This window comes from Oxyura jamaicensis, chromosome 1, assembly GCF_011077185.1.
Source record: "Oxyura jamaicensis isolate SHBP4307 breed ruddy duck chromosome 1, BPBGC_Ojam_1.0, whole genome shotgun sequence".
Taxonomy (NCBI): Eukaryota; Metazoa; Chordata; class Aves; order Anseriformes; family Anatidae; genus Oxyura; species Oxyura jamaicensis.
Genome location: NC_048893.1, coordinates 107,509,645 through 107,518,454, shown reverse-complemented (window position 1 = coordinate 107,518,454; position 8,810 = coordinate 107,509,645). Strand labels below are relative to the sequence as shown.

The following is an 8,810-nucleotide window of genomic DNA, read 5'->3' as shown; positions in this document are numbered from 1 at the left end:
CGCGGCCGCCGCCGGTGGCCGTTGCGGGCCCCCCCGGGCTTTGAGGAGAGGTCCGCGGGTGTGAGGGGAGCCTCCCCCGCCGTGCGGCTGTGGCGCGGTGTAAAGCTAATAAACAGCCAAAGGGCAGCTCGTTCTCCCCAGTTATCGTCCTGAAAGCACTGCTGGGGGAAAGTTAGTGTCACGCAGAAAGGACCCACCTCTGCCGTGTATTAAAAGGGGGGGACTGGGGGCGGGGATCCTGTTGGCCACACGGGAGGGGGGTAAACTCCATCTGCTTGTCTGTTCAAGGATGCCACAGAGGGCAGATGCCACAGTCTCCTTCCAGAAGCTGCATATCCTGAATAAAATAAAACGTCAATGATGTCAGCTGTGAAAGCTTCCTTGTCAGTAACACCAACAAGAACATCATTGTATTACGAAATTCTAACAGAGTTAACAATTTTCCTTACATACAAGTTACAGAATTCCATTTATGCTCCATAAAAATTACATTTTTAAAAAGAAAATATGAAATACACACTTCTTACCCTGTATTTAAATGCCCCGTAACTTCCCAAGGCTGTTTCTACAGCAGAAGCTCTACACCTCTTTTTGCCCCCCCTGGGAATTTTGGGGGGAGGTATGAGTAAAAACCTTACTGGTAATGCTTAGCGGTGGTGGGTGTGCATGAAAGGGCAGGGAGTTCCCCTCGTGTCTGCGCATAACGACTGACCTTGCATAATTCAGAAACAGATGAAGCCGTTGGGGAAAAAAATGTTTATTGAAGGGCATTGGGTGTCAAAAACATACTTTTATATATTACTTTACTCCTACTTGTATTAATAGTCCTGTTCTTCAGAGTTACCATTAGGATGATAATGAAACTCTTCTTTATTTTCAGTGGCAAAGGAGCTAGAAATCACACGGATGGGAGGTCTGAAGGACCTCCAGCTGATTCCAGCCCCCACCCAGTGAACTGGGGAGCCCTTATTCACCGGTTTCACTTCCACTGCAACCTAGAAAGGAATTTTTCAATAGCTTTCTTCAATAGTCATTATACCAAATTAAAACTGATAACAGACAGGAAATCCCTGCTGATTTATTGACTTTTTTGTTGTTTTTGTTTGCTTTTGAATGAGACTTAGGTGAGGAGTGGCTGTATTTCACAGGCAGGCTTCATGTTTCCTTGGATCATTTCTCTAAGCACCTTTAGTCTCCACTTTGAAAGGTGTATTTTGTTAGCATTTCTTTAGTCACACATCTTCAACACCACCCAAAATAAAAATAACAACCTGAAGCGCTGTGAAAGCAGATCTGCAACCAGACCCTGAGTAGCAGTTCCAGGTTGTTTATCCAAGGGTTCCCGATTGCCCCAGCCCCCGAGGAACTGACGTACTTATTTGTAATCTCTGCATTCAGGTGGAAAAGTCTGCCAAATGCAAGCTGTCTTTTCCTCAGTTGACAACATCGGAGATAGATGTTAACACCTTGTCTAGGTTTCCACCAGGTGAAAGTCACTTTGGCTTTTTGTTATGCCTGCTGTAGGCACGTAAACTTTAAGCATCTTCCAAAGTGACACACCTTTCATTTTACTTTTACAAGTTCCTGGATTCTTTAAGAGCCTTTAATGTGGGACGGGTAACAGTTGTCATTTGTAACTGACGACTATGCAGAACAAATAAAAGAACATGAACAAACAGCCTTCGGTGTTGTCTGTACACGAGATTTAGTCAAGCAAGGCTTTCTCTGAAAGGCCTGGAGCAAACAGAATTATAACACCCATGTGTTAGTCCACGCTAACGGCCAAGATGAAAATGCTGCGCGTGTGTTACACTGGAGCTAATGAAGCAGAGGGTATCGGGTCAAAAGAGGTGGTTGAAAGAGGGTGGAGAACTGTAGCAGGATGGTACTGGGCCACGAGCGGAAGACATGAAAGTACTTGCTGACTGAAAAGCAAATTGGACAGTCAATTACTAATATAATGTATGTATGTACATATATATAATTACAGCCTTAGTTTGTTTGTTTTACAAATTGACTTTGTGAGCATTCCGTGAAGGAAGAACAATACCTGTTAGCTGAGAAAAATCTTCCGGTAGGAGGAAGGATTGCCTCTCCACTCCCTACTTTTCCCTGGAATTTCTCTTGACAAATTTGCTCACGTGCATTTCTGCTAAAGGAACAAGTTATATCCAACACTTTGTAAACAGAAATAACTCCTCTAACAGTTCCCTTCACGTGTAACAGAACTGGTAATCCTGTGCTTATACAGCTCCTGTATTTTGAGTAAGCAAGAATTTGGTGGTGGCCCCAATTTGCTAAATGCAACTGTATTGTAAAATGAAGATATGCAATGTTTATGATCTCATGCGGGATTTAGCAAAATCGCACATCATGAAGGGAGGGTGTGGTTTTCCCTGCCATTCAGACGAAGAACGTATCGAGCAAAGTTCTGAGACTTTCAGTTTTGGTAGAGGCTAATACCAATTTTCCTTCTTTGACTGTTTGATAACTGCTTTTCACCTCCTTAGGACGGCACTCAGTTATTTTTAGTCCTTATTTTAGTTATTAATTAGTTGCCCAATACATTCCACAGGCACAACCAGGGTTTCATTACAAAATAGCATAAGCAATTTGTTGGCAAAAATCTTTAAGAACAACTATTTGGTTATGATATCCAAACAGTGTCTTTATGCTTGAGATTTGGGTAACGCTTGTTCTTACATTTTTAATAATAATGTATTCTGAATCTCGGTTTTTATAGTGGTTCTTTATGTTTTCTACCACCTCATGGCTTTACACATGCTGACAATTCCCAATGCCCAAGTACACAGACGTGAAAGAAGCAGCTTAAAAAAAAAAAAAAATTAAATGATAAAAGTTGAGTTACAGAATAGGGAATGATTTCAGTTCTTAAGCATAAGCAGAAATTTTAAAATACCACTAGGGTAAGAGTTGTTTTTGTTTGTTTGTTTGTTTTTCTTGTTTCTTTCTTTATTTTCTGATCTTACACTTAAAATTTTTGTAAGTGAGGAAAAGAAGAGAGAAGAAATAAATCAAAACAAAAAGAACTCTGACTTGAAGATAGACTACCAAACCTTGGACCGCACCCACCAAGAAGGGATCTTCATCTCTTGTTCTCAGTCCTAGGGATGATGCAATGCCGACTTCCCACACAATAGAGAAAGAAATTATGGTGTAATAGCTTGTTTCTCACTCATAGTCAGACTGAAGAACTGAGTAAGTACTTTCCTCATTGAAATTAGACACAACTGGAGAGGGGGAAAATAATAATAATAAAAAAAAAGTTAGTCCATTTTTTTTTCCTAAAAAGGAGAAGTAAAACCAGCAAAAAGGAGATCTGGGAGCTAAGCTGAAAAATAAGGAAGTAGATCTTCCTGCAGATAAATAATGAATGTTTTAAAGATTAAACAGTTTATAAACCGGAATTATAAATGCTCACAGAATTAATGAGTATGAGAAGAAATAATAATAAAAGACTGCAATTAGAAGAAAATGAAGAATAATGCCCTTTCTTGCAGTAGATTTTTTTTCTGATACATTGAAGACAATGGGATTTTAAGTCCCGTTATATCAGATGCTTTTATTTCCCTAAGAAGCGTGAATATCGTTATCTTTTCCTTAGTGTCATTTACTGCATCAGACACACTGGGTGCACCAGTCTCAGCTCGGTCTCAGCTCGTATTAATTTGTGGCTGGATTTCACTGAGCTCCAACTAGTCTGCATGGGGATAATGGCCCAGATGGATGAATGTGGTATAGTTTAGAGTTTTTGTGTTAAACAGGCACAGCCTAAAACAAGGAACATTTGGGACATCTTTAATATTGTGTTTAATCTTCTCTGCCCTTGCCCTCAGTTCCTATGCTGAAGCTGGTTTCATACAGCAGAAACTTGGCTAATAAATTCTCCAGAGCTGAATTGCAACATATTCCAATGCTAAAGGTAAGACTCATCCCATCTATCTTTACCCATCTAAATATTAGCTGTCTAGTCTAAGCTACTTATGTAGGCTCCTGTGTAGTCAATGGAACCTGATAGGCATCTCCACAGGGTAATTTTCCCCTTCCTATGGTAGGTGTCTGAGACAGGTGTGATGAAACTCCTTTTGGAGATGCCTGTCTCGCTCCTTTGTCTGTGGTGGGAACAGATAACTGGGTTAGGCTAGGTGGATAACTCTCAGAGGACTGTGGATGAGTTGAATCTGCACCTTCTGTGGGATGCTGGGATCAGAATATATCCAAAACATCAGCAAAAGTCATTGAGAAAAGTAAATGCCAAGGCCCCATCCCCTTCCTTTTGTGCCCAGCTTTTTCTGGCTGAGCAAGACACTTACCGTCAGAAGAGGGTTCCTGCCCTTGGCCCCGTACCTACACTGTAGCAGACTGATGAGACATATGCAATGAACCTGGCACTTTTGGTCACAAGCCAAATGAGCATACAGTAAACCAGCTGTAACAGACCTGTCCTAGACACCTGTTTCATATGCATAGGTTGAACGCGCTACAGAGGGGGCAGGTCCAATGCTTTCCTGGAAGCACTCGCCATACTATCATAAGCAGTAAAACAAATGGATGCACGCACAGCAGTTCCAGTACCTCCTGCAGGAGGCTGCCACCTGGCCCTCATGGGCCAGAGGCTGGGGACCCTGCTGCTCACACATCCATATCGTCACGCAGCAGACCAGTCCATTTGCACTCTGGTAAAAGAAAACCAAACCGCTCCCTCCTGTGAACTTGCAAACGCAAAAGCCGGTTTTTAATCTCCACTTAGATTGCATTTTCTTACTGTAAATCTAGCTATCAAGTAGCTAAGTAGTATGTAATGCATTTAAGTGACTTAAACCTCAGGGCTATGTCAATATGTATAAGCTGAATATCTACCTCTTACTTTAAAATTATTTTTAGTCTTCAAACAAATTCTTCTAGAAAGCCTTTGAAGACTTCCTACATTTTCTTACAAGTACGTAAGCGAAGGAGCAAAGCAAATTTATTTCCATACCGTCTTTTTGCTGTATGTGTGAGGTACTGTTCTAATTCTTAAGAACACACATGCTTATTTTTTATGGTTTTCTTGCTTACAAAAGTCTTTTGTTCATTCTGGGAAAGCATACTATTACTCACAGGAAAATATTTTTAAATTCCCTATTTATATAAAAAAAAAAAAGAGAGAGAGAGAGAGAGGAAAATGTTTTTCATCTAGAAGTGAATCCTATTCTATTAGACTGTCCTTTAAAAACACAATTATAAAAGTGATTATTTCAAAGTTAATTTGGTCCAAATTATTGTCAAAGCTTCTTAAAGTGAAAACTGGTCTCTCAGTTTAAACTTTTTTTTTCTTTTTTTTTCAGATATATTTTTTAAAACAGCATCATTAAACTAAACAGTAATATTTCCACAGGGGAAAAAAAAGGGGGGGGGGGGGTATTTTGTTTTTAATTGAAAAGAATGACTTGGGGAGGAGGGAGAGGATGCTGTTAAAGTAAACAATGTACACATGTAAACAATGGCAAAAAAAATATGGGAAACATATTTAAAAGTTTCTACTTGTGGGACACCAGAGGTCTGCTTACATAGGCTGAAGGAGGTGTATGAAGAGACCAACAAATGAGAAATGCAGCAGGACAACTAAAAAGACCCATCCAGGTACTTCGCTGGAAAAAGGACAACAATTGATTTATCCATGAAAAAAATGGATTTGCTTTCCTGGAAACCTGGAGAAGAAAATGGTAAAAGCTGTAATTTTGTCTGGCAGAAATGGCTGATCTGAGGGATCTGAGAAAAGACCAGAAGTGCCTGGGAGGTGAGATTGCTGCAGTCAGACTGTCCAGGCCACGCATTATCACACAGTGGCTCTTTTGAAGCTTGGGAGGAAACTTCGGTGTTTGTGGGAAAGCCAGTGTATGCTGTCCGGAGCTTGATGAGCATTTTCAGTCTCAAGTAATGCTGTGGGATAGCAGCTGTGTGGATTTTAAATGAATTAGTGCAGTGCAGCAGAAAACCACAAAGCCTGAAAACAGCAGAAGCTGTTTTCAGCCAGATACAGATTTGCTAACAGATTCGTGGAAGTGGTGAGTATTTGGGAAGATGTAGGAAGACCTGGTGAAACACCTTGTGGTGCTCCTTCACAAACTAAATGCATAACACACCGTGTTGCTTATGTGTTTCCTTTTATATGAAAAGATTATGCTGGGAAAGGGAGACACCACCTTAAAAATACCCTTAGTGGTACTAGGGAAAGAAGAATCATAGAATCATCAAGGTTGGAAAAGACCTTCAAGATCACCTGGTCCAACCATCACCCTACCACCAATGTCACCCACTAAATCATCTTCCTAAACACCAGGTCCAACCTTTCCTTGAACAGTCCGTCTGCTTCCTTTAACACATAGTACAGTCTATAGATAATCTCCCAATTTAGCAACTTTGATGGTCCCTCCACGCACTCCTACTTCAGGGGGGGCTAAGAGCTGGTAGATCACTCTCCCCATCTGTGTCAAGCCTGGGGTTCTTATGTTGCTCTCGCTCTAAACTGCTCTAACTGAGAAGTCTGCTCGTTAGTGCTAGATTATCGGTGATATCTGGAGCACTGGTTTGCTGCTCTTCTAGAGAAATGCACACTCTCTCCCCCAGATGAAAACCTGTGAAACATTTGCTCTATCTGTGGAAGGAGGTACCCTCAGTGTTCTTAACAAAAATACTTGTGGGTGAGATCCTTGAAGGTAGGAAAGAAGTGGCTTCTCTCTCACAGCAGATTCAAAAATCTCTGCCATACTTGAAACATTAAAACTTTGGACTGATTCCCTAAAAATTGTAGTCATACCCCTGAGAGGAGAAGGATGTTGAGTCATAGTGAAGAAAGGAAAGAAAAGCTGAATGTTTTTTCTATTACAATCATTACAGAGGTCAGACACAACCAAGACAGACAGATGAACAACAAAAACACTGGTTAAATGATTCAAAAGGCTAGGTTTTCTGGCATCAGACAGAAACATTTCAAGGACTCTGAAAGAAAATATGGAAATGAATTGTCATCCCAGTCTATCTGAACATATTTGCCTTTTGAGTCTAATGCCTAAAGAAGGATTAATTTTAAAATTATTTGATGGAAAACTTCGGAAGGACTTACACTCAGAATATCAGAAATATATCAGGAGCTGAACAGTGAACAATGAAATTGCATTTGCTTTTGGAGATGCCTAACAGTGGCAAAAAGACTTGAAAGCACATGATCTTGTGCAGTATGGTATAATTTTTTTAAGTACCTAAGTACTGTTTTGCTTAAACAAGTTCTTCATTATGATCATGTGGCTTGCTTTTGTTTCAGAGGATGATTGCAAAAGTGAATGATGCATTTGAAGACTTGGCTAAGACTGGAAAGCATACCAAAATTAGGAAAGAATACGATACATTCAAATACTTGGCTAGGTTTTAATTTCACAACATAAGGTTCTTGTTGTAACCTACTGCTTCTATATTGATCCTAGAATGACTTGCCAGGAAAAGAGTTTGACTGTTCAGCATATTAACTGTACTGTTACTACAGCTTTCTGTAAAAAAAAAAAAAAAAAAAAAAAAAAAAAATTATTTTTCTGAGGTTGTGTGCTTTCCCATTTGTCATAACAGAAGAAAAATTGATTCAGAGCCTGCTTCTGTTTAGAACTGCAAATTAAATGCCCCACAACAGAAGCTGTTCAGTTTCTGGTACTGATTACCAAGCTGGAGCCTCAGTCGAGAAGCTGGAGTGATTACAAACATGTATGTCACTGCGGTGATCCAGCAAGAGGAGGCAGCCAATCTTAGCCCATCTGCCGTGCCTATCTGGATTTCCTCCTGTTCCCGAGCGATTGGCCAGTCCGTTCATCGTTTGCTTGGGTGTGACTGCGAGCCATGATGAGTCATGGTTCAAGCGAACAACTCATACTGAAAGGAAAAGGAGGCCAATTTTAACTCTACTTTTAATTTTAAGTCTAGCTTAGTTAATTCTGTGAAAGTCACAAAGAGTCCAGAACAGCTACATGCAGCAAAAGGCAACCCAATGCATAAAAGATACAGAAGAAGGTATCGCCATCCACATGAGGGGGAAAAAAAAATAAAAAATAAAAAAAGGTATATATAGAGAGAGTGAGAGAAATGTACCTGCAAGTCTCTGTGTTGGGTCTGGCTGGGATGGAGTCTCTTTCCAAAAACTAAAATGTCAGATGGTGCACAAATATTAGATGGTGCACGAAGTAGCGGTCGTCTCCTGTTGGAGGATGAAAGTTGCTGAAAACAGCAGGTTTAGATTGGAAAGGGTACTTGCAAACCTGGAACTGGTTATAGAAATGATGGGATTGATTATGTAGTGTCATTTCCTGATAACTCAGCTCTGCGTTAGTCTTTTGTCTTATGAGGAATTGCCTAGGATACGGTAATCTGCTTGATAGTTTCCTGTTGTTTCTGCTTTTCCTCTCCCTTCTTTGGAAAGCCGGTGATCCACAACTCACAACTTTTTCCAGAAACACTTTGGAGCTGGATTTCTCACACTGGAAAGTAGGAGCTTCTTGAATGTACTCTCAAAAGGAATTTGTCTGATGAGCACACTGTTTCTTTTCCCCTTTTCCTTCACAGAGTCACAGCACAGCTGAGACTGGAAGGGACCTCTGTAGGTCATCTGGTCCAACCCCTGGTCCCTGATCAAGCAGGGACACCTAGGGCTGCCCAGGCCCATGATCAGGTGGCTTTGGTGTATCTCCACGGAGGGGAGACTCTCTGGACAACCTGTGCCAGTGCTCAGTCACCCACATAGCACAGAAGTGCTTCCTGAGGTTCAG

General features: G+C 40.8%; 1 long non-coding RNA gene across 2 annotated transcripts; it reads right to left on the bottom strand.

Annotated features, from left to right (window-relative positions):
• Positions 1-222: 222 nt before the first annotated feature.
• On the bottom strand, positions 223-8,594 carry LOC118160692. Of its 2 annotated transcripts, XR_004747634.1 has the most exons (4): positions 8,137-8,594; positions 7,713-7,920; positions 3,052-3,251; positions 223-337 (listed from the first exon to the last, which is right to left on the bottom strand). It is a non-coding gene; the product is annotated as an uncharacterized LOC118160692 (long non-coding RNA). The 2 variants fall into 2 exon arrangements; XR_004747635.1 differs by lacking the exon at positions 7,713-7,920.
• Between the last annotated feature and the right edge of the window lie 216 nt (positions 8,595-8,810).